This window comes from Aquarana catesbeiana, linkage group LG01 (assembly GCF_042186555.1).
Source record: "Aquarana catesbeiana isolate 2022-GZ linkage group LG01, ASM4218655v1, whole genome shotgun sequence".
Classification (NCBI taxonomy): Eukaryota; Metazoa; Chordata; class Amphibia; order Anura; family Ranidae; genus Aquarana; species Aquarana catesbeiana.
The window spans coordinates 905472352-905493927 of NC_133324.1; the positions used below are offsets into that span (position 1 = coordinate 905472352).

The 21576-nt window shown below is 47.3% G+C and overlaps 1 long non-coding RNA gene across 1 annotated transcript; it reads left to right on the top strand.

Annotated features, from left to right (window-relative positions):
• Positions 1-855: 855 nt before the first annotated feature.
• On the top strand, positions 856-9288 carry LOC141125566 (uncharacterized). The gene is made up of 5 exons (XR_012241382.1): positions 856-1077; positions 4796-4971; positions 5248-5523; positions 6279-6952; positions 8709-9288. It is a non-coding gene; the product is annotated as an uncharacterized lncRNA (long non-coding RNA).
• The last annotated feature ends 12288 nt before the right edge of the window (positions 9289-21576 follow it).

Consider the following 21576-nt stretch of genomic DNA (forward strand, 5'->3'; position numbering starts at 1 on the left):
TACCCTAGTTTGTAGACGCTATAACTTTTGCGCAAACCAATAAATATACGCTTATTGACATTTTTTTACCAAAGACATGTAGCTGAATACATTTTGGCCTAAATGTATGACTAAAATTGAGTTTATTGGATTTTTTTATAACAAAAAGTAGAAAATATCATTTTTTTTTAAATTTTCTGTGTTTTTCCATTAATAGCGCAAAAAATAAAAACCGCAGAGGTGATCAAATATCATCAAAAGAAAGCTCTATTTGTGGAAAGAAAAGGACGCAAATTTCGTTTGGGTACAGCATTGCATGACCGCGCAATTAGCAGTTAAAGCGACGCAGTGCCAAATTGTAAAAAGTGCTCTGGTCAGGAAGGGGGTAAATCCTGCGGGGGCTGAAGTGGTTAAATAATGTGATAAATCGCTATATTTTGTGGATTTTCTGACACTGTATATATTAATCAGCATATATAATATAGATAAAATCTCTTACTATCCATTTGTGTTAACATCTCAATATTATCTCTCCTACATAGTATATCAGTAATGTTTAAATAGGCCACTAGGGGTCACTCTATCACCATTACATATACTGTAGATTGGATCACAGTTGTAATTCAAACTGCTTCAAAATCACCAGTAAGCAGTGTTAATTTCGTCAACGAAAACGTTTTCGTCAAAGATTTAGTCAGCGGCATTTTTACAATGACAAAAACGGAACGAAAAGTATAGCACATTTTCGTCCACTGACGAAAACTATGACCAAAATTGGATCCGTTTTCGTTATCGGACAACAACGAGACGAAAGTGGCAAGGAGGGAAGTTTACCAACTTCCGTTTTTTTAAAGAGCTCCGCCTACTTACGCAATCCGCGCCAATCGCCAGTGACGACTCGAGTCCGATGCCATTGTGAGTGAGGCGAGAGGAGAGGAGGACACTATAGTTTGTGAGAGAGAGCACCTCTGAGTCCAGACACGTCCGTCTCCTCCTGACACCGTGCCCAGAGGCAGAGAGTGAGAGCAGATATAAGCAGAGGCAGAGCTAGTCTTCTTAGTGCAGTACTTTGCACTGTGACTGCAGTACATAATTGTGGTACGTACACAACAGCCAGGCCTGAGGCCTCCCCTCTCCTACCTATGCATTTTTTCTTCTAATGCCTTTTCCATTGAAATCAATCGAAAAGCATCAAAACACATGTCAATGAATGTTTTATGCAGTTAACTAAATGGCCAGCAATTATTTTTAATGATTTGTTTTGTGAAAAGATTAGAACAAGCACATTTTTGCAAGTAAAGGCAGTGAGGGACACCATATCACATGCACAAAAATGCAGGCGTTTTCCCACAGCTACAAAGCCTGTCCTAGTGGTGACCAGTGTTCTTCTAGTATGGGAAAATGCCGGTCATCGCAGTCAGTGACCGCACTTATGTAATACGCACTAGCATACTTACCAACTGTCCCGGATTTCCCTGGACATTCCTGGGATTTGGACTCTTTTCCCGATTTTATTGTTTCCCGGAAAATGTCCCAAGAAATCCATTTTTTAACGATTTTTCCCTCCTGCCACTAGAGGTCCGTGGCCGGCAGGGACATTGTCTCCGCCGGCCGCCATTTTTAAGAAGACCAGGAAGGCTGGGTGGCTAGATGCAGCTCCTGCGTCGCAGTCCACCCTGCGCCCCGCTCCGCCTCGCCCTGCCTCCCCCCCGCCCCGCTGCCGGTCTGTTATGGAAAGGGGCGGGGGTTCTATTGTAACCACGCGGCAGGTGGAGGGAGACATTATTTTGTATACCCCCTCCTACTAGGACACCTGATGTAAGGGGGCTCCACTGGGGACACCTGATGTAAGGGGGACTCCGCTGGAGACACCTGATGTAAGGGGGGCTCCGCTGGTGACACCTGATGTAAAGGGGGGCTCACCTGGGGACACCTGTTGTAAGGGGAGGCTCCACTGGTGACATCTGATGTAAGGGGGGCTCTGATGGTGACACCTGATGTAAGGGGGGCTCCGCTGGGGACATCTGATGTAAGGGGGGCACCGCTGGGGACATCTAATGTAAGGGGGGCTCCGCTGGGAACATATGATGTAAGGTGGCTCTGCTCGGGACACCTGATGTAATGGGGGCTCCACTGGGGACACCTGATGTAAGGGGGGGCTCCGCTGGGGACACCTGATGTAAGGGGGGCTCCGCTGGTGACAACTGATGTAATGGGGGCTCCACTGGGGACACCTGATGAAAGGGGGGCTCCACTGGGGACACCTGATGTAAGGGGGGCTCCGCTGGAGACACCTGATGTAAGGGGGGCTCCGCTGGTGACACCTGATGTAAGGGGGCTCCGCTGGTGACATCTGATGTAAGGGGGCTCCGCTGGTGACATCTGATGTAAGGGAGGCTCCGCTGGTGACACCTGATGTAAGAGGGGCTCCGCTGGGGACATCTGATGTAAGGGGGGGCTCCGCTGGGAACATATGATGTAAGGGGGGCTCCGCTCGGGGCACCAGATGTAAGGAGGGCTCCACTGGGGACACCTGATGTAAGGGGGGGCTCCGCTGGGGACACCTGATGTAAGGGGGGCTCCGCTGGTGACACCTGATGTAAGGGGGGCTCCTCTGGTGACATCTGATGTAAGGGGGCTCCGCTGGTGACATCTGATGTAAGGGAGGCTCCGCTGGTGACACCTGATGTAAGAGGGGCTCCGCTGGGGACATCTGATGTAAGGGGGGGCTCCGCTGGGAACATATGATGTAAGGGGGGCTCCGCTCGGGGCACCAGATGTAAGGGGGGCTCCACTGGGGACACCTGATGTAAGGGGGGGCTCCGCTGGGGACATCTGATGTAAGGGGGGCTCCACTGGGGACATCTGATGTAAGGGGGGCTCCACTGGGGACATCTGATGTAAGGGGGGGCTCTGCTGGGGACATCTGATGTAAGGGGGGCTCCTCTGGGGACATCTGATGTAAGGGGGGCTCCGCTGGTGACAACTGATGTAAGGGGGGCTCCGCTGGTGACAACTGATGTAATAGGGGCTCCACTGGGGACACCTGATGTAAGGGGGGCTCCACTGGGGACACCTGATGTAAGGGGGGCTCCGCTGGAGACACCTGATGTAAGGGGGGCTCCGCTGGTGACACCTGATGTAAGGGGGGCTCCGCTGGTGACATCTGATGTAAGGGGGCTCCGCTGGTGACATCTGATGTAAGGGAGGCTCCGCTGGTGACACCTGATGTAAGAGGGGCTCCGCTGGGGACATCTGATGTAAGGGGGGGCTCCGCTGGGAACATATGATGTAAGGGGGGCTCCGCTCGGGGCACCAGATGTAAGGGGGGCTCCACTGGGGACACCTGATGTAAGGGGGGGCTCCGCTGGGGACATCTGATGTAAGGGGGGCTCCACTGGGGACATCTGATGTAAGGGGGGGCTCTGCTGGGGACATCTGATGTAAGGGAGGCTCCTCTGGGGACATCTGATGTAAGGGGGGCTCCGCTGGTGACACCTGATGTAAGGGGGGGCTCCGCTGGTGACATCTGATGTAAGGGGGGCTCCGCTGGTGACATCTGATGTAAGGGAGGCTCCGCTGGTGACACCTGATGTAAGAGGGGCTCCGCTGGGGACATCTGATGTAAGGGGGGGCTCTGCTGGGAACATATGATGTAAGGGGGGCTCCGCTCGGGACACCAGATGTAAGGGGGGCTCCACTGGGGACACCTGATGTAAGGGGGGCTCCGCTGGGGACATCTGATGTAAGGGGGGCTCCGCTGGGGACATCTGATGTAAGGGGGGCTCCGCTGGGGACATCTGATGTAAGGGGGGCTCCTCTGGGGACATCTGATGTAAGGGGGGCTCCGCTGGTGACACCTGATGTAAGGGGGGCTCCGCTGGGGACAACTGATGTAAGGGGGGTTCCGCTGGGGACATCTGATGTAAGGGGGCTCCGCTGGGGACATCTGATGTAAGGGGGGCTCCGCTGGGAACATCTGATGTAAAGGCGGGCTCCGCTGGGGACATCTGATGCAAGGACAGACTCTGCTGGGACACCTGATGCAAGGACGGACGGCTGGTGGCAGGCGACGTGGCAGGTGACATGCTCAGGGATCCCACTGATTCGGCATTATGGTGAGTTGAATGATTTCATTTTATATTACAATGTAATAATAGAAATAATGCACTTCAATCATCCTGACACCATAACAACCATGGTGCCGGCATGATTGAAGTGCTAACACCAGGTGTTTGGAGTATCTTTATCTGCTGGTTGTTAAACTTTCTAGAATACACATATTTCCATTGTTGTGTAGGATCTGGGCCTGCTGTCCCTCCATCCCTCTCCCCCCTTTCCCTCTCCATCCCTCATTCATCTCAGACTCTAACCACACCCCCTTTGAGCCACGCCCACTTAAGACACACCCACTATTTTGCGTAAACCAAGTCCATTTTTCGCCGTGACGCGCTTTGCGTGCCGCATTTTTACTTTCCCCTATGCCACGCCCACGAATGCATGATCCCGCCCCCTAATTATAATAAGACTCCGCCTTCAGCCAAAAAAAGTCCCTAAAATTTTTTTTTCAATGTTGGCAACTATAAACTAGTGTGAATTAGCCCTCACTGCCCTTAGATGACCACCTGTGCAACTGTGTGTGCAGGGCATGCCTCCTCTGACAGGCAGTGGCACAGTGGCATTAGCATCCAGGGCCAGGCCTTTTTGCAAATGCACTGTTGATTATTATAGGCCAAAGTCAGACCACCATCCAGGCTCCAGACCAGCGTCTTGTGTACTGAACTCACTCCATGCCATTTATTTCCTAATTTCACAGGCCTACTCTACTCAGACAACCATCGAGAGCAGTCCCACACCCGAGTCCCACTCCTCCTGATGCCGGCGCCGCACCCGTCCCCAGAAGCAGAAGAGCACACTGAGACTGGCTGAGAGCAGAATGAGCAGACATCAGCAGACTAGTGCAGTACTTTGCACTGCAGTACAATAATTGTGGTACGTACAACAGGCCTGAGGCCAGGCCTCCCCCCTCCCCTCACTGCCCTTAGATGACCACCATCCGTGACCCTTCCAGAGCACACTGTGCAAAAGTGCAAGTGCAACTGTGAGTGTGCAGGCCTCCTCTGACAGGCAGTAGCACTGGCATCCAGGGCCAGGCAGATTTTCAAATGCACTGTCGATTATTATAGGCCATCCCCTCAGACCATCATCCATGCTCCAGCACCTTGTGTACTGTACTCACTGCATGCCATTTATTTCCTAATTTCACAGGCCTACTTTACTTAGACCACCGTCGAGAGCACTGCAGCATACAGGCTTCCAGTTCCTCCCCACCGTACGTCCAAGACTCCAAAGTTCAAACTATACCGAAAATGTCGGCTTCTGTGATTGTCACTGGTAGAAAGAGAAGAGAAGATCTATGGATGTATTTTACATTTGATGTTAAGGACAACTCTTTGCAAACCCTGTGGAGCGACACTCACTGGTAAAAATACAACAAACTTGAAGCGTCATTTGCGGACAACTCATCCTGAAATTCATAAAAAGGTAAGCACAGCAACACGTGACAATGTAAAAAAATTTTTTTTTTTAAAGCGTTGCCTATGGACATTTTCAGGTACCGTACCGTACTTTGTCGCCATTCCACGAGTGACATGTTGGTTGGGTGTCTATTTACTCGGCGTAACATCGTCTTTCACATTATACAAAAAAATTGGGCTAAGTTTACTGTTTAGTTTTTTTGTTAATTCTTGAAAGTGTATTTTTTCCTAAAAATATGTGTTTGAAAGACCGCTGCAAAAATACTTTGTGACATAATCTATTGCAACGACCGCCATGTTATTCTCTAGATTCTCTGCTAAAAATATATATATATATATATATATGTTTGGGGGTTCTAAGTAATTTTCTAGCAAAAAATATGGATTTTAACTTGCAAGCAAGCAACAAATGTCAGAAATGAAAGGGTTATTCTTAACTAAAAGCTGTTTTGTTGGTTGTCTGTCTATGTTGTGCACTTTAGTCACTGAAATTTAATGGGAGTGAGTAATATGATTTCATATCTATCAGCTGCTGCTTTCCCCCGAATTTAAGTATCTCACCAAAATATATGTAGAAGGATGTGGTCAGTAGTCACTGGAAGGGGCTGGGGCACTGTCAATTTTGGCACAGCACAGGCACCTAAAGCCCTAAGGCCGGCCCTGGCCTATACATATAGTATATTATAAAGAGACTACTTGGAGCTGACTAGAGAACGTAAAATCAGAATAACTTTAATTTTCCCCCCTAATTCAACCCCACAGATACAGAAAACCTCAAATGATGGACCAAGTCAAGCCAGTAGCAGTGCACAAACACAGCAACCTATTTGCACTGCTCTTTTAGCTGCTTAAAAATATAAAATTAACTCCAAGGAACAACATGCCAGGGAGGAGGCCATAGCAAGATGGATTGGGCGCACCGGATTACCAGTCAGAACGATTGAAGATGAGGACTTTGTTGGTATAATGGAGACAGTAGATAGGAAGCTGACTGTTCCAAAGAAAACTAAAATAAGCAATCTGATTGACAAACACTATGAAGATGAAAAACAAAAATTCAAAAATAGAGTGGCTGCTGCTCGGAGAGTATCTATTTGTACTGATTTGTGGACCAGAAAAGGACTCTCAGCTTCATTCCTTGCCATAAGAGGATGCTACTTTTGTGTTGAACAACATAAACCCAAACACATGTTGTTGGCCCTTGAACAAGTAGCCCACCCACTCACTGCATAGTCAATCAAATCATGTGTGGACAAATGCTTGCAAGAGTGGGGCATACCAAACAGGAAGATCCTTACAGTGATAACAGACAATGGGAGCAATATGGTGGCAGCATTTAAACAAACCACAGCAGCAGAACCACCCAGCTCTAGTGAGGAAGACTCCCACATGACGGAACGTGACTCTGAGAGTGAGCCTGAAATTGATGATGTGCAGTGAGTGAGCCATTTTTATTATTCTTTTACATGATGATATGTTTGACACGGTGACACCAGACATTTATCACAATGTGTAAAATGTAGAGAAAGTTAAAAGCTTCTCTGTTCTCACAGACACATGTTATGTCAACAGTGTCTTAGGCGTTTTGTTCAAAAGTTCAATAGCCAGGCTGTCTTAAAACAAAGTGTGAGTTTATTTGGTCACACTTGGCAACAACTTGAAAATATATACAAAGTTAAATTTTTCTTACAGCTTGATGTAGTAAAACAAAAGATAATAGGAACAAAAACTTGTATCAAGAAAGTTCAAGAGATGTTTCAGCTCCGTCTGTGCTTCTCTATGTCAGAGAGATGTCTGCTCTAGCAGCTGTTTGTGAGGTAGGCTGTATATAGGCCTAATGTAAACAAAATGTCTTCTTCAGTGTAAGGATGCGTGTGTCCTTCTTTGTGTGTGTGAAAAAGTAGTGAAGTCCTTCTGTGTGTGAGTGAAGGACATGTGTAGTGTCTAGCCTAGTGTCACACTGTTTTTTATACAGTTCCAAATCTACTAGTCAGCAAACTACATCCATAACCATATATAGCTAGAACTAAAAATGAAATGATCATATTCGTGATTATTCTAAATATTCTCTTTGCCAACAGCTGACACGTCTCTTAAGCTTCTTTGATTGTCAGCAACACACAACAGATTCTTATAAAAAAACTCAAGGTGAATGACCTTTCCAAATGGCCGAATTCTTGTAATGGATATACTTTAAATTAAAAGAAATGCTTATTCTGTACCAAAACTTACAAATGCATAATAAATTATAATTGAATATATATATAAATATATATAATTTCACACAAACTCAATCTAGCTAACTAATTAAATAACTATATCAAATAACTAACTATATTATAGATAATATATGTTTTTACTTTTAAAAAGATCTTTGCAATAAAGTCTATGACAGATACTCTGATGCCCCGTACACACGGTCGGACTTTGTTCGAACATTCCGACAACAAAATCCTAGGATTTGTCGGAAAATCTGATCGTTCTAAACACGGTGACGTAAAACACTTACGTCGGGACTATAAACGGGGAAGTGGCCAATAGCTTTCATCTCTTTATTTATTCTGAGCATGCGTGGCACTTTGTCCGTCGAATTTGTGTACACACGATCGGAATTTCTGACAACGGATTTTGTTGTCGGAAAATTTTATAGCCTGCTCTCAAACTTTGTGTGTCGGAAAATCCGATGGAAAATGTGTGATGGAGCCTACACACGGTCGGAATTTCCGACAACAAGGTCCTATCACACATTTTCCGTCGGAAAATCCGACCCTGTGTACGGTGCGTGAGTATATTCTTATCTGTGAAACCACTGACCTACTGACCTTTAGTCATTAACTCTGTACATGAAGAACAACTGGTACAAAAATGACATGCACACAACCTAGCTATTTCAAGATTCGTCTTATGCTGAGCTGAGTGAGCTTTTTCAATGTCAGACTGCATAAATACAGATCTTGATTATAAAGCCAAATTAATATAATTATTCTTCACAATGGCTATGAGATGATTGATATGGGGGTGCTATCTGCTCTACTCTATGGGGTGCACCTTTGTTATTTTTACACTTTCTTTGTAGTCTTGTGTGCTGTGAAAGTATTCCAAGATGTTACGTGTTAAAATAATAGAATAGAACAGAAACCTTTTCTATATACTAAATTATGCTTATTGGGTTGTGTGTGTTCCACTTGTTAGGTACCAACAGATCGACATGGACCGGACACCATGTGTAGTGCATACCTTGCAACTTGTGGTCCACATGGTGCATAAGGAGGCAAGTGTGAAGAGAATACTGGATAAAGCAAGATCAATAGTGAACCTCTTCCGCAAGTCTTCAATTGCAACACAGAAGCTATTGGAGTATTGTGGCCTTATTCTTTTAAATGACTGCCTCACACGCTGGTCAAGTACATTCAACATGATTGCAAGACTCCACAAACTGAAAGCATCAGTCTGCCAAATCGCAAACAACATGGGATGGGACAGCTTGCTCCCTAGTCAATGGCAAAAGCTCACATCATTGCATGACCTACTACTGCCTTTTGCAGAACATACTAAAACCCTCCAGAGTGACACCATGTCCATTTCCCTGGCTGTTCCAGCCCTCTTTGATCTGCTCAGCCATCTTGAGGACTTTAACCACCTCAATACAGTGCATTTACACCCTCTACCTGCCCAGACCAATTTTCAACTTTCAGCGCTCTCACACTTTGAATGACAATTACTCAATCAAGCAACACTGTACCCATATGAAATTTGCGTCCTTTTTTTCACACAAATATAGATTTCTTTTGGTGGTATTTAATCACTAGTGGGTTTTTTATTTTTGTGCTATAAATAAAAAAGTCTGTAAATTTTGTGCAAAAAAAAAATGCCTTTTTCTTTGTTTCTGTCATAAAATTTTGCAAATTAGTAATTTTTCTTCATAAATTTTGGCCAAAATTTATACTGCTATATATCTTCGGGAAAAATAACCCAAATAAGTGTAAATTAGTTGGTCTTTGTGAAATTTATAGAGTCTACAAACTATGGTGGCAATCACTGAAAATTGATCACATCTGATCACACCTGATGTACATTGATCAGATATTTCCAACACATAGCATGTACATAGCAAAGATGACACACCATAATACATTCTGCTACTCCTCCTGAGTATGGCAATACCACATGTGTGAGACTTTTACACAGCCTGGCCACATACAAATACCTTACATTAAAGTAGCATCTTCAGGCGTTCTACAAGCATAAATGACACATCTCATTTCTCAACCACCTATTACATTTTGAAGGCCCTGGAGCACCAGGACAATGGAATTGCCCCCAAAATGACCCCATTTTGGAAAGCAAACACCCCAACGTATAATGTATGAGGCATAATGAGTCTTTTGAACGGTTCATTTTTTTCCAGAAGTTTTTGGAAAATGTGGAAAAAAAAAGGAAAACGCATTTTTTTTTCCACAAAGTTGTCTATTTATCAGATATTTCCAACATATAGCATATGCATATCAAAGACGACACCCCAAAATACATTCTGCTACTCCTCCTGAGTATGGCGATACCATATGTGTGAGACTTTTAGACAGCCTGTCCACATACAAAGGCCCAACATTGAAGTAGCATCTTCAGGCGTTCTACAAGCATAAATGACACATCTCATTTCTCAACCACCTATTACACTTTTGAAGGCCCTGGAGCACCAGGACAATGGAATTGCCCCCAAAATGACCCCATTTTGAAAGAAAACACCCCAACGTATAATGTATGAGGCATAATGAGTCTTTTGAACGGTTCATTTTTTTTCCAGAAGTTTTTGGAAAATGTGGGAAAAAAATGAAAACGCATTTTTTCCCCACAAAGTTGGCCATTTATCAGATATTTCCAACACATAGCATGTACATAGCAAAGATGACACCCCAAAATACATTCTGCTACTCCTCCTGAGTATGGTGATACCACATATGTGAGCCTTTTACACAGCCTGGCCACATACAGAAGCCCAACATCCAAGTAGCACCATCAGGCATTCTAGGAGCATGAATAACATAGATAATTTCCTGGAAACCTATCATTTTTGAAAGCCCTTCATATTTCTAACACATTGCATGTACATATCAAGAATTACAATCCAAAATAAATTCTATTGCGGAAAGGGTAAAAAAAAGCATTAACTGTGCTTTTAGTAGTATCCACAGAGGGGAGCACTGGTCAAGACAGCAGGCAGGGATGTGCTTATGGACAGCAATAGTAATTATCCAGGCAGCAGGCAGAAATATTGTCTATAGTCAGCACAAGGATATTGTCAGCACAGCACAGTCCATAGAAATTGTCCAGGCAGAGACAGCCAGCACAGTCATAATATTGGTCCTGGTACACTGTTACCTGCAGACACTCATTGTACCACTCTCCAGCCCTTCATAAACATACTGCCTCTTGCTACAGCTAATTATTTGCATAGTCCAGGTAGCAGTGTAGTCCATTCATGCGGCAGGCAGAGGCATGATGGCAGTAAGTCAGCAGCAGGCTGGGGGCCGCAATCAGGTAAGACCTGTGCACAGGGGTAGAGGCTTCGACCCACCCAAATCTCTATGAAGGCTCCGGACTCCAGACCCTAATCTGGAAATTCCAAAACCCAGAGAAAACAAAACAAATTGTTTTCTCCATCCAGATAAACAATTCTGGAGCCCCTCACATATGTGAGACCCCTGTGTACTACAGTAGCAGGGCAACAGATCAGTCCAAGCGGTAGGCAAAAGCATAGTCCATAAAACAGGCCAGGGTCAGTTCAAGTGCAAGCAGTCCAAGCGGTAGGCAGTAGCGTAGTTGATAAAACAGGCCAGGGTCAGTTCACGTAGAGGCAGTCCAAACAGTAGGCAAAGGCATAGTCAAAAAACAGGCCAGGGTCAGTTCACGTGAAAGGCAGTGGCATGGTTATTTAGGGAAGCATGGAAAATGGTCAGCACAGATGATGAAAATGGGAAAATGGTTAAAAATATGGGCTAATATTTTAGGGATGTATGATAAAGTTGGAAGCATTCACCAATGCAAAGGCCAGGTTGGGAGGGACACTGGGGACAGTGGTAGCTGGTATCTTTTCGAAATCCTCTTTTGGTGCACACGCAACATTTTTTTTGCCGTCTTCGGTCTGCTTCAGATGGTGGAATGTTGAAGGGGAAGTGGCGCTCATGAAGTTGGCAAACAGCCTCAGAGGGAAGGTCTTCTGGGGGGGGGTCTTTGGTGATAGATGAGGGACTTCTTCTATGAATTGTAGGAAGGGGGCGGGGCTTTCTGTGGATTTGGTGTAGACTACGTAGGAATTATAAACGGCCAAATGGATGAGATAAATTGCTACCTTCTTGTACCAGAATCGGGACCTCCTTATCGACAAATAGGGCTGAATCATTTGATCATTGAAATCCACCCCCCCATGTAGAGATTATAATCTTGGACACATACTGGCTTTACAATGGGACCTCGTCTTCTTTGAACCTCAATTATAGTGTCGTCATGGATGGTGGACATCATGTGCACGTCCCTTTTACCCTTCCACCTCAAGGCCAGCACTTCATTGCATCTCAATGCTGCTCTTTCCCCCTTTGCAGCTTTTTGTTTGCTAGACATTGTAGGAAGCCCTTCCTATCTTTTCTGGAGGTTCCGCAGGCCAGGGTTTTTGCAATGTATAGGTGTTTGAAAAGGGACAGCCAGTGTAGAAATTGTCAAGGTATATGTGATATCCTTTTTTTAGAAGTGGGTATGCCAAGTCCCATACAATCTTTCCAGTTGTGCCCATGTAGGCCGGGCACTCAGGGGGCTGGAGCTGGGAATCTTTTACTTCAAATATGCAGAACGCATACAAATATCCCATGGCTCTCTCACAGAGCTTGTATAATTTTACTCCGTATCTGGCTCTTTTGCTAGGAATATATTGCTTTATCCCTAGCCGGTCTGACAAGGGTACCAGGGACTCATCAACACATATATTCTGATCGGGGACATAGAGTTCTGCAAATTGTTGGGAAAAGAAATTTATCAGTGGGCGAAGTTTATATAATTTGTCGTAATTTGGATGATTGCGGGGAGGGCACTGGGTGTTGTAGCTAAAATGAAGAAAGCGCTTTATCATTTCGTATCGGGACCTGGCCATTACGGCAGAATAAATGGGCATGTTGTGGATGGGGTTGGAGGACCAATCGGCATGTCCTTCATTTTTTTGTAAGCTCCATGTTTAGGGTGAGGCCCATAAACATTTTGGACTCCTCCAAATTCAGATCTCTCCACTCAAACGGACGGGAATAGGATGATTGGGGGTTGTTGGCGATATACTGCTGGGCATACAAATTTGTCTGGTCCACAATGAATTGCAGCAAAGTGTCAGGCAAAAACAGATGGAAGCAATCAATCTGAGAAATTTTGGGTGTTGGCCTGCACACCTGGCTGTGCTGTGAAAGGGGGAATAATTGGTGATCCCGAGTTGGATGGCAGCCATGTTGGGTTGGCAAGACCATCTGGCATATATGTAGAGGCCCTGGCTCTTGGGGGAAGTGACACTCAAGTAGTTGGGGGATTTGAATTTCCTGTGCTGGTACTCAGGCGTGATATGGCAGCACTGGTACTGGGTCTGGGCATTTGTTCCTGGGGCCTATCTCCGGCGGCAGCGCTGGTACTGGGCATTTGTTCCCGAGGCCTATCACTGGCGGCAGTGCTGGTACTGGGCCTGGGAATTTGTTTTTGGGACCTATTGCTGGCGGCAGCGCTGGTACTGGGCCTGGGAATATAATCCTGGTTTCCAGAGTGCCGTGCCCTTTTAGGAGGGACCCATTCTTCCTCCGAATCATTTGCCGATTCACTATTTGGTTCAGATGCCAAATTTGATTCGGAATCAGAATTGGAATCTGATGAGAACTCCCCATTGCTCTCATCAGTCATGGAGAGGATCTGGAACGCCTCCTCACTGTCGTAAACTCTTTTGGACATGACTCTGATGGCTGTTTGACAGGTGGCAGGTGACGGTCACTGATGGGCTGTGAGATGGGTGGTAGGTGACGTTCACTGATAGGTGATAACGGTGTGACAGGCGATGGTCACTGATGGGTGACAGGCCACGGACGGTGACGGGTGATGGTCACTGACAGGTGATGGTCACAGACGGGTGACAGGCCACGGTCACTGATGGGTGATGGGTGCACCGCTGACGATCACTGATGGGTGACGGGTAAGGGCTGATGTCACTGATGGGTGATGGGTAATGGCTGATGTCACTGATGGGTGACGGGTAATGGCTGACGTCACTTATGTGTGACGGGTGATGGCTGATGGTCACTGATGGGTGACGGCTGACAGGTGACGGCTGACGATCACTGATGGGTAACGGCTGACGGTCACTGATGGGTGATGGGTAATGGCTGATGTCACTGATGGGTGACGGGTGATGGCTGATGGTCACTGATGGGTGACGGGTAATGGCTGACGGTCACTGATGGGTGACGGGTAATAGCTGAAGTCACTGATGGGAGACGGGTGATGGCTGATGGTCACTGATGGGTGACGGCTGACGGTCACTGATGGGTGACGGGTGATGGCTGACGGTCGCTGATGGGTGACGGGTGATGGCTGATGGGTGACAGGTGCACCGCTGATGGTCACTGATGGCTGTCTCTTATGTGATAGGTGCACTTTATGGGGTGACTGTGGTGACTGTTGGGTGACAGATGACAATGGGAGGGGCGATAGGACAAGTGTTGTGTTTGGTGCAGTACAATACAGACACAGATCGGTAACTGCTCCTGGCTCTTCTCTCCTCACACTGGAAACGATGTGTGAGGAGAGAAGAGCTGGTAAAAGCTAGTTACCGCTCTGTGTTTACATTTAGTGATCGGCTGTGAAAGGATCACAACTGATCACGTGGTAAACAGCCGCCGGCCAATGGCTGTTTACCATCGACAAGCAGTGTTCCCGGGAACACGCCGCCACCTACGCGCACGCACGGCGTGCTTACGATCGCGGGCACGTGCCGTGCACAATGGGGGCGGTACCATCTGTGATCGGCCGTGACTTCATCACGGCCGATTACGTGGTAAACAGACATGCCCAATTGCTGTTTAACCCCCCCGGTGGCAAGCGGTGTCTCCAGTTGTGCAAATGTCAGAAATTACACTCAACGATACTCCTCATGGCATCATAACATTATAAACTCTTAGATAAGATAAGGTAAATAACCCAATATTCAATCAATCCTGATAGGGGTGATGAGGGGGGAATAGGGGGGGAATAGGGGGGAGAAGAAAAAGAGGGGTGGAAGGGAGGGAGGGAGGAAGGGGTGGGGGGAAGGGAAGGGAGGAGGGAAGGGAGGAAGGAAGGGGGGGAGGGGATGAAGGGAAACGGGCACGAGAAGAATAGACGCGAGACATAGAATGTCCTCCACTATGTCTCACGTCCTACCTATGGGGTAGGGGGTTCAGGATCTCTGGAGGCATCAACCCAGGATGACCAGATTTTATCAAACTTCCCCGGGCATTGCCTATTTTCATACGTCAATCTATACAGGGGGAGTACCTTATTCACCGACCTTATCCACGAGGCTAGGGTAGGAGGCTCCACCAGTTTCCATCGCAGTAGAATTTCCCGCCTGGCGTAGTACAATGTAAAGGTTAGACACAATTTACTATACCTATCTCCCTCAACATCCTCCAGATGACTGAGCAATAGTATTTGGGGATCCACCGGCAAGTTTGAGCCTATGACGTTACTCAGTGTAGAGGCCACTGCCGAACAGAAGGGTCGGAGTTTGGGACAAGACCAGACCATGTGCCAAAAAGTGCCCACCTCCTGCCTGCATCTCTGACAGTTGGGATCCCCTTGATGGTAGATGCGCGCCAATCTCTGTGGGGTGAAATACGCTCTGTGTAGGAACTTAAATTGTATAAACCTGTCTTTTGCAGCGATCATGGAGGAAATGTAGGAGATTAGACACTCCTTCCACTCCTCATCCAAAGAGGGAATATCAGCCCTCCACTTCTCCCAGGTTTTAGTTAGTTTGACATCATGCTCCACTGTAAGGTATAGGTATAGTGTTGAGAGAGGCTTACCCATCACACTGGAAGTCAAGAGCTGTTCAATGGAGTCTGGTTCCAGAGTGAGGGGAGGCAGGGAACTGAGCCTCAAAGGCGTGCTTCAGCTGCCAATATCTGAATTGGAAGGAGGACGGAATAGCAAAGGATTGCCTCAGGGCTTGGAAAGTCATAAGCCTGCCATCCTTAACTATATGTTTTAATGTAAGGTTTCCCTTTTTTGCCCAGAGAGAGGGGTCTGGTATAGTGTAAAAATGGGGGAGCATAGGATTACCCCATAGGGGCATGTGAGGCGAAATGTAGTTGGGCTTCCCATATATTTTTCTAGCCTCCTGCCAGACCCTCACAGTGGTTCGCATCGGAGTTGTCATGGACAAGCTGGCCCTGAGACCACGAAACAGGAGATTGCTCAAGGCAGCAAAGGAACCAAGAATGGCTGCCTCAAGAGTGACCGCCGGATTCTGCGTGGGCTGGGAGAACCACCACCGAATCGTGACCAGGACCGCTGCCCAGTAGTAGATTTGAAAATTTGGTAGCGCCAGTCCCCCCCGAAAGTGGGAGATATAAGATCTGCTTGGCCACCCTGGGTGGCCTCCCAGCCCAGACAAAGTGTATCAGCAGACTCTCCAGCCTTCGGAAAAAAGTCCTAGGGATGTGTATGGGTGTGTTACGGAAAAAGTAGAGATATTTGGGAAGGAAAATCATTTTTAGCAAATTGACTCTGCCAACAGGGGTCAATGGAAGGGAACGCCAGGCAGCACACCTATCCATAAGCTGTGTCATGAGTGGGCGCAAATTGTTGTCCATGTAGTCCTGGACTTTACCGCTAATTTTAATTCCCAGGTACCTGAAGTCATCCACCCCCTTAAGCTGTGGGTGTGGTGTCCTAGGTGTCAAGGGATGGAGCGGAAAAAGAACCAATTTATCCCAATTAATGCGAATCCCCGAGTACCCACCAAATTTGTTAATGAGATCAAGCGCAGTCTGCAAAGAGGACGACACATCTGCTAAATAAAGCAGAGTGTCGTCCGCGTACAGTGATAACTTCTCTTCAATGGGACCCACCTGGTGTCCCCTTACTCCAGGGTCGGCCCTCAACAATATAGCCAGGGGCTCCATCGCCAGAGCAAATAAACCCGGGGAGAGGGGACACCCCTGTCTGTGCCACGAAAAAGTTGGAACTTCCCCGAGAGGCATCCATTGGTACGTATTCTAGCTGAGGGGCCATGGTATAGCATGCGGATCCATTTCGTGAAACCCGGACCAAACCCAAATCGCGAGAGCACTTCCCATAAGTAGCCCCACTCGACGGAGTCAAAAGCCTTCTCTGCATCGAGTGAGGCCACCGTTCCTTTAGTCACCTCGTCTGCCCTGTCTATGTGAGTGTGGAGGCGTCTGATGTTAATGTCAGTTCCTCTCCCAGGCATGAAGCCTGTTTGATCCCTGTGGACAAGGGCAGTAATGACCAAGTTAAGCCTAATGGCCAATACCTTTGCCAGTACCTTTGCATTCACGTTCAGAAGGGATATATGGTGATAAGAGGAGCATAGCTTTCCCTGGCTTGGGTATCACCACTATGATCGCTTCGCTCATTGTGTCCGGGAGTTTCTCGAGGCGCGTCGATGCAGAGAAGAGGCCCTGAAGTTTATCAACTAGTTCTGTAGCATATTGTTTATAAAATTCCACAGGGATGCCATCTGGTCCCGGTGTTTTTCCTGCCTGCATTGATTTGAGTGCCTGTAGTATCTCCAAGGACGTAATTGGGGTGTCAAGCTTGTCACGATACGTTACTGTAAGGGTTGGGATATCAATGTCATCTAGGTAGGCAACCAGATCCTCCCCTCTATAGTCTACCCTGGACCTATAAAGGGATTCATAGAACTCCGCAAAACAGCGATTGATCCCTTCCGGTGTATGGATCAGCTGTCCCGAGGAGTCCCTAATTTGTGAGATGTTCATCCCTCCCGCCTGTTCCCTGGAGAGCCAGGCCAACAGATGGCCCGACCGCTCTCCCTGCTCAAAAATCTGTTGGGATTGAGCCAACATTTTCTTCTGGGTAACAGAGGTACGGAGACGGACCACCTCCTTCGTCGTGAGTTGTAGATGCGAATAGTGCACAGGGTCTCGGGTACAAACAAAAAGAGCCTCTGTACTGCCCGCATCCCTCTCAGCCTTAATCAAGTCTGCCCTATGCTCTCATCGGACTCTGGCAATGATGGTCTGGTAATGTCCCCTTGTCGTGGCTTTAAAGGCATCGCACACAACTACGGGGTCAGCCGAGCCCACATTTACAGCCCAAAAATCAAGCAATTCCATTATAAATTGGGAGTCTATTGCAGTGTCTGTAATCCAAAATCTGGGGAGCCTCCATATCCTTTCCACTGAGCAACAATAGGGGTGCCTGATCGGAAATTCCCCTTGGCAATATTTGTATGTCTGTGACCCGCGGGAGGACCTGACTCCCTGCGAAGACCAAGTCTATGCGGGAAAACGCTCTATGAGAAGCCGAGTGGCACGTGTATGCCCTGGTCTGGGGGTGACGCCACCTCCAGACATCAGTCAGGCCATAAGTATCCACCCACTCAGCCAACCCAGGGTAATGATGTCCCGCAGGAGTTCAAAATCCGGGTCAGGGACCAGATTAAAATCACCCAAGATAACATTATTGTCAGATGCAAAGTCGGCCATCTTGCCAGTGATCTGAGTGAGCACCAGCAGGGAAGCCGGGGGAGGCAAATATAAGCCCACAATGGTCTACGTTAGAGAGTATATTTTAGCATGAATAATAACATACCGACCATCAGGATCCAGGGCCAAATCCAAGAGCCGAAAAGGAAGTGACTTCAGTACCAGTATAGTGACACCCCTAGAGAAAGTGGAGTGTGTGGAGTGGTAGTGGTGGCCTACCCATGGTTTTTTTAGGGCCAGAACCCTACGTCCTGTTAGGTGTGTCTCTTGGAGCACACATATATGTGGGTTATAAGTTTTAATGAATTGGAACACCAGGGAACGCTTGACCGGGGAGTTCAGTCCCCTGGTGTTCCATGAGATGATGCTAAGGGGGGACAGGACTACCAGGAATAATGAAAATGTTAGGATCTATGCATTTAACGGCTCCTGGACTGGACCCCAGGGCCCGAAGTGGACATAGCTGTAGACAATACAATGCTGATGAGTCGATTATTTTAGTACAAATATCAAACAAAAACAAAACCAAACTAAAAACAGATAAAGGATACCAATATTTAAGGTAAATGAAACAAGCCCCGTTAGGGGAACATACCCCTCCCCCCACCCCACCCGACCCCCCAAAACTGAGGCGGGTTTCAATCCCAAACGTATTCAGCTTGCTGGCTGGAACAGGGGGTCCGTGGAAGAGGCGAGCCCACCCCCCCGAAACTTCACACGGGGGGAGGAAACAGCAGTTCAAGCAGCCTACACCCGTGAGGTCTCCGCTAGTGATGCAACAGGCTGTGAGGACTTAGAAAGTCAGACAAAGGGAAGTATCCCATAATGAAACCTCACAGTGAAGTCGATCCATCTTAGGATGGAGGTACAGAACAAGAACTCCATCACTCCTCGAGGAAACAATCAAGTGTAAAGGAACTTCATATTTCAACGGTCTCCTGACCAAGTTCTTTGGCAGGGGCTTTAGCTTAGAACTTCCCTGGTGGGGATAGTAAGCATCTCCCCGCAGGTCCGGACACTCCATAAATTGAACCGAGCATAACCTATGCAACAAAGTAAGTCATCCATGTAGTAGTTCGTGTGACCACCCAGACCTGGGCCCAGGCTACGGTAAATGAACAGTGAAAAAGTCATACAACACGTACCAGGTAAAGCATCAGCGAATCTGTGGTAGCGAGTCCAGCCAGGCAGAAGCCTCTCTCGGAGTGGTGAAGAAAAGGGTTGTCTCACCGTCCTGGACTATCAGGCAAGCAGGGAAGAGTACACTGTAGCAAATGCTGCGTGATCGGAGAGCCGCTTTAACTTGGTCAAAAGATTTCCTGAGTTTCTGTGTCTCTACCGAGTAGTTGGGGAAGATCATCAGCTTTGTGTTCTGGAATCTAAGGTCCCCAACGTTTCTAGAGGCGCGGAGAACTTCGTCTCTGTCTCTGAAGTTGAGGAGACTGAGAATGAAGGTGCGGGGGGGATCCAGGAGGGCCCGGCTTAGGCGGGATGCGGTGCGCCCTCTCGGTGACCAACGGGCCTCTGGTAAAAGGTCGCGCAGCAGACCCTCTATGAAGGAGGTAGGGTTGTTCCCCTCCGTCCCCTCCGGTAAACCAACAATGCGAAGATTATTACGCTGGTTCATGTTCTCCGCATCTTCGGCTCTGTATTCAAGGGCCTTTACTTTGGTTTGGAGTGTACGAAATGATGTTCCATGTTCTGCAGTTGTATCTTCGGTGATACTCAGTCTTTGCTCCGTTTCGCTGACTCGTGATCTGATTTTGTCTATATCTTGGCGAATTAGACCCATATCTAGTTGAACAGCTTCGAACTTTGTTGTTAACGTGGATTGGCAAGTAGCAATGGCCGCCATGACATCAGCCAGCCAGGAGGGCCGAGAGTCATCCGACTCCATATTGTGCATCTGCGGGGCTCTGTGAGCGTTGCGTGTATTAAGGGCCTCCACAAGGGGACAGGTGGGTGTCTGAGAGGTGTTGGTGGCCCAGGTCAGAGCAATAATCAACAAGCATCTGTGGGAGTCTGGGTAGTCAGGGGTAGTCAGGCAGCAGGTAGGGTAAAACTTGTGTCCCCTTAGCAGTCTTCCCCCTCACCTGCGAATATACAGTGCAGAGTCCAGAGTCCATTAGGAGCTAATGATTGCTGCATATGCATTTGTTAAACTGGATGTATGGCTGCTGTATGTTTTTCTATATAATTGCATTTAACTAACAGGGAGTGTGCTCATAGTGTGCCACAATTAAGTCTTTTGGTTCACAAAAGTTGTTTTTTGGTTCACATACGCCTTGGTGTCTCAATACTTTTGGAAATTGTAGCATTATCTTATATACACATGATAACGGCACACGGAGACCATAGTAACACTACATATATATTCAATTTAAAAACTTTTTTATCACTTATTTCACAGCACCCTTGGCGCCATTTTGTCCCAAAACTTTTGAGTTTTGAGGAAACTTAATAATTTTTTATTTAACCACAGTTCACTTATACTTTACTTTGAAATAACTATTTAACCCACTGGGGGGATTTTATTTTATTTTATTTCATTTTATTTAATTTATTTCATTTTATGCAGCAGTGTCGTATGCACTGAGGTTACGGCATTTGTCTTGTGTTTTTGATTTTTTTGGATCTTTCGTTTTTTTTTTTACTCGTGTAACATTTGGTGAGATTGCACTATGAACACCTAGGTTAGGTTCATTTACCGTATTAGGTTACAGCACCTAATTATATTGAGGGCAGCGCCGTCTTTATTCCCTTACCACTTTACTCTATTATTGGATCCTTTGGGATACCAATCAGGAATAGGCAGCAGCTCTCACCCTGTCCTAAGCGCGGACCCCTCTACTTACATATACAGTGCAGAGTCCACCCACTTCAGGCCTCCAGGGTTCCGCAGGGATTTTCTGCCCAGCCTCCCCTCTCTACATCCGGGGGGAGAGGGATGTGTTTGATCCAGGATCTGCTCCAGGTCTTAGGCAGCTGTCCCAAGCCTCCACAGGGCCTCCTGCACTATGCCAGCAGGATCCGACACCCCCCGTCAGTCGGCCGGGCCCGGACCTCCAGGAAAGGCCGCGGTCGCGGCCTAGTAAAACCTGGGGGGAGAATGAGAGACAAGGCCCTGAGTACGGCCTGTAATCAGTCCAGGGGCATCTCTCCCACCCCCATCCGCGGTTCATGGTAGTCAGTGATACCTGTGTGGAGAGGCGATCGCGGCAGGGGGCTTCGGCGCGCCGCGCGGGCCATCAGGAAAGGCCGCAGCTTCGGCCTAGTTGCCCGTGGTAGGCCGGGAGCGTGGGGCGGAC